Source organism: Peromyscus californicus, unplaced genomic scaffold (assembly GCF_007827085.1).
Source record: "Peromyscus californicus insignis strain IS unplaced genomic scaffold, ASM782708v3 Scaffold_83__1_contigs__length_181783, whole genome shotgun sequence".
NCBI classification, from domain to species: Eukaryota; Metazoa; Chordata; class Mammalia; order Rodentia; family Cricetidae; genus Peromyscus; species Peromyscus californicus.
Window position 1 is genome coordinate 143,384 of NW_026294599.1, and position 4,684 is coordinate 148,067.

The following is a 4,684-nucleotide window of genomic DNA, read 5'->3' on the forward strand; positions in this document are numbered from 1 at the left end:
TTGGCAATGATCCTTTTGTTTCTGTTATGTGGGATAATTTGAAGAGTATTAGTATTATCTCTTCTTTCAAAGTCTGGTTGAATTCTGCATTAAACCCACCTTGTCCTGTCTGGGCTTTTTTGGTTGGTAGACTTTTAATGACTGCTTCTATTTCCTTAGGGATTATCAGTCTACTTAAATTGTTTTTCTGATCTTGATTTAACTTTGGTAAATGGTATCTATACAAAGTATTGTTCATTTTCCTTAGATTTTCCAATTTTGTGGAATACAGGTTTTTGAAGTATGACATAATGATTTCTCTGGATTTCCTCAGTGTCTGTTGTTATGTACCCCTTTTTGTTTTTGACTTTTTTAATTTGGATACTCTCTCTTTGCTTTTCAGTTAGTTTGGATAAGGGCTTGTCTATCTTGTTAAATTTTCTCAAAGAACCAACTCTGTGTCATTGATTCTTTGCATTGTTCTCTTTGTTTCTATTTTATTGAATTCAGCCCTTAGTTTATTTCCTGATATCTACTCCTCTTGGGTGTGCCACCCAAACAGTGTCAGCTATGGGTTCCATCTCATGGAATGGGCCTCAGGTCAAATCAGATATTAGTTGGTTATTCCAACTAATATCATATTAGTTTGTGTCATCACTTGAGAACAGCAGTTCTCAACCTGTGGATCTTGACCCCTTTGGGGGCTGCATATCAGATAGCTTGCATATCAGATATCTGTATTACAATTGATAACAGGAACCAAATTACAGTTATGAAGTAGTAACATAATAATTTTATGGCTGGGGGGTAACTGCAACATGAGGACCTGTATTAAAGAGTCACAGCACATCACCTGCATCATCTGGAGGAAGAGGTGAGTGACTGGTATCCCAGCTAAACAGCTCCAATCCCTAGGCTCTGAGCACAGGGCACATCCCATGATCCTCCCACTTCTATCTCAGCAGGCCAGCGGGTAAGATTCCAGCCTGCAGGCAGCTACCACCACCACCACCATCCATTGGACCCTGCCTAAACCCACAGAACCCATCATCCTCCCCCTGGCCAACCATCCTCCACAAAATCAGCACCCCTAGAGGCACAAGCACTACCTGCATCATCTAGAGAAATAGGTAAGTGTAGCTGGAAGATTTTCTGTGTCCCAGCCAGCTGGTTTTTGGGACAAATCTCTCCCACTCGGGTTCCCCAAGTAAGTACACAGAGGCTTATATTAATTATAACTGCTTGGCCATTAGCTCAGACTTATTACTGACTAACTCTTACACTTAAATTAACCCATTATTTTTATCTATGTTTAGCCATATGGCCTGGTACCTTTTCTCAGTTCTGCCTTTTCATGGTGCTGTGTCTGGCTGGTGACTCCTGACTCTGCTCTTCCTCTTCCCAGAATTCTCCTTGTCTGCTTATCCCACCTATACTTCCTGCCTGGCTACCGACCAATCAGCATTTTATTTATCAACCAATAAGAGCAATACATGTTCACAGCATACAGAACAACATCCCACAGCACTTCCCCTTTTCTGTCTAATCAAAAAGGAAGGTTTTAACTTTAACATAGTAAAACAAAACAGTTATCAAGTAAAAATTACAGTTACAGTATCTATTTATATTTGGCAAATTCAAAGAAAACATTCTATCATCTATCCAATATTTGTGAGTCTAAAGTTTTATATCTAATTTATCTTTTATCATAACCAAGGAAAATTATAACTATCTAGTCTTCAACTACATCAAAGATCTCAGAAGAATATAATATTACCTAAGTAAACAGGAAGAGCATTCTAAGCAACTTCCAAAAATCTAGAATGGCAGAGACAGCTGCCTGCCTGGACAGTCACCCATAGTTCCTCTGTAACGTTGGGGCATCCATCTTTAGCCTATAGGCCTAGAGTCTCTCAGTTGCTTCTCTCTGTGTCCTATAGAATATCTGGCAGTCTCCTCTGCAAAGTAGGAAACTGAAGGACCATTTTGACTTGTTTTGGCAAGTTCAGTGGTCATTTTCCTATGGGTCTTGTATGTTCAGTTTATTAGCAGTCCAGGCAAGAGCCTTTTCTTGCCCAAATGGCTATTTTTGCCAAGAAGAAGATAAACTCCATATGGAGTGTCTTCAATGCCCATCTACCTCTTTGAAGTTAATATGTGCTGCCAGGAGCAAATGTGTCTCATTGTCCAGAAAAATCTTTTTAAAACATTTTAAATGCCATATTCTGTAGATCATTGAAGTGTTTGAAGATTATCTACCTAACTGAAATATATCTATGTATATCTAGTAAACAAGCAAGCCAGGACAAATCTCTCCCACCTGTGTCCCCCAAGTAAGCACACAGAGGCTTATATTAATTATAACTGCTTGGCAATTAACTCAGACTTATTACTGACTAGCTCTTACACTTAAATTAACCCATTATTTTTATCTATGTTTAGCCATGTGGCTTGGTACCTTTTCTCAGTTCTGCTGTGTCATCTTGCTTCCTATGTGTCTGGCTGGTGACTCCTGACTCTGCTCTTCCTCTTCCCACAATTCTCCCTGTCAGCTTAGCCCACCTATACTTCCTGCCTGGCAACTGGCTAATTAACATTTTAATTTATCATCCAATCAGAGCAACACATATTCACAGCATACAGAAACAAATACCACAGCTGTTAAGTAACTGGTCTCCCAGGTAAACTGCCACAGTCCCTAGGCCCTAGGCCCTAGGCTCCTCCTCCCATCTCAGCCCCAGCAGCTAGCCAACAGGTAAGAGCCCTTCAGGCAGGGCATACCACCACTGCTACCACCCACTGGACCCTGTAACTTGTAAGACCTACCAAAGCCATCATCCTCCCCCTGGCCAACTATATCCTGCAAAGTCAGCAGCCTCTAGAGGCACAAGAACCACCTGTACCAATAGGAAGAAGAGCAGCCTCCCCATAAACAGACCTCTCCAGCAACATCAGCAGATCCTGTAGGTACAAGTACCACCCACACCAGTTAGAACAACAGGCACAGGCACAACCTAAAGAACAGACTCCATAGCCACAGGTACAACCCATACCAGTTGGAAGAACAGACACCATAGGCAAAAGTAAGGCCCACTCCAGCCAGAAGAAATGCACAATATACTGGATCTAGGAACCCAAATGCCCACAAACCTCAGCTGAGACAACCCTACTTGACCTGACAACCAGCCAATCACCAGAACCCTTGGCCATTCAGGCCAAAGACAATAAATTAAACAGATAATAAAGGAACAAAAGACTCATAGAACAAAGATATAACAAGAGTCAACAAATGTTCCTATAGTTATCCCAAACCCAGATGGGTAAATAGCAGTGTAAGGATACAGTCAACAACATAAAGATCAGTAAGGCACCACAAGAACCTAGTTTTTCTGCAACAGTAAGACCTGAACATCCCAATGAAGATGAACCAGTAGGAAATGATCTTTAAAAAATAATTTTACGAAGATGATAGAGGCCCTTAAAGAGGAAATGAAAAATTCTCTTGAAGAAATTGAAGAAAAGATGAACAAAAAATTGGAAGAAATCAATACATCCCTTAAAGAAAGCCAAGAAAAAACAATCAAACAGGTGAAAGAAACAGTTCAAGACTTGAAAATTGAAATAGAGGCAATAAAGGAAACACAAACCTAGGGAATTCTGGAAATGGAAAATCTGGGTAAATGAACAGGAACTACAGAGCCAAGCATAACCAACAAAAAAGAGACTCTCGGGCATTGAAGATACCATAGGGGAAATAGATTCATAGGTCAAAGAAAATGTTAAATCCAACAAATTCTTAACAGAAAACATCCAGGAAATCTGGGACACCATGAAAAGACCAAACATAAGAATAATTGAGATAGAAGATGGAGAACAATTCAAGATCAACGGCACGGAAAATATATTCAACAAAAATCATAGAAGAAAACTTTCCCAACCTACAGGACATGCCTATAAAGATATAAGAAGCTTAGAGAACACCAAATAGACTGGACCAAAAAAAAAAGTCCCATCACCAAATAATAATCAAAACACCGAACATACAGAAAAAAGAAAGACTATTAGAAATAGCAGAACTAACAGATACAATGACGCAAAAGGACTTAACAGACATCTATAGAATATTTCACTCAAACACAGAAGAATATACCTTCTTCTCAGGACCTCCTGTAACCTTCTCTAAAATTGACCATATACTCTGTCAAAAGGCAAATCTCAACAGATACAAAAAAGTTGGAATAACCCCCTGTATCTTATCGGATCACCATGGATTAAAGTTAAATTCAACACCACCACAAATTACAGAAAGCCTACAAAACTCATGGAAACTGATCAACACTCAACTGAATCACCAATGGGTCAAGGAAGAAATTCAGCAATTAAAGACTTCCTAGAATTCAATGAACAACATACCCAAACTTATGGGACACCATGAGAGCGTGTGTACATATAGAATGTGGAGAAATCTCACATTAGCAACTTAACATCACACCTGAAAGCTCTAGAACAAAAAGAAGCAAATGCACCCAGGAAATGACAGGAAATAATCAAACTGGGGGCTAAAATCAATAAAAATAGAATCAAAGAGAACAATATAAATAATCAATTAAACAAAAAGTTGGCTCTTTGAGAAAATCAACAAGATAGACAAACCCATATACAAAATAACCAAAAGGCAGAGAAATAATATCCAAATTAACAAAAT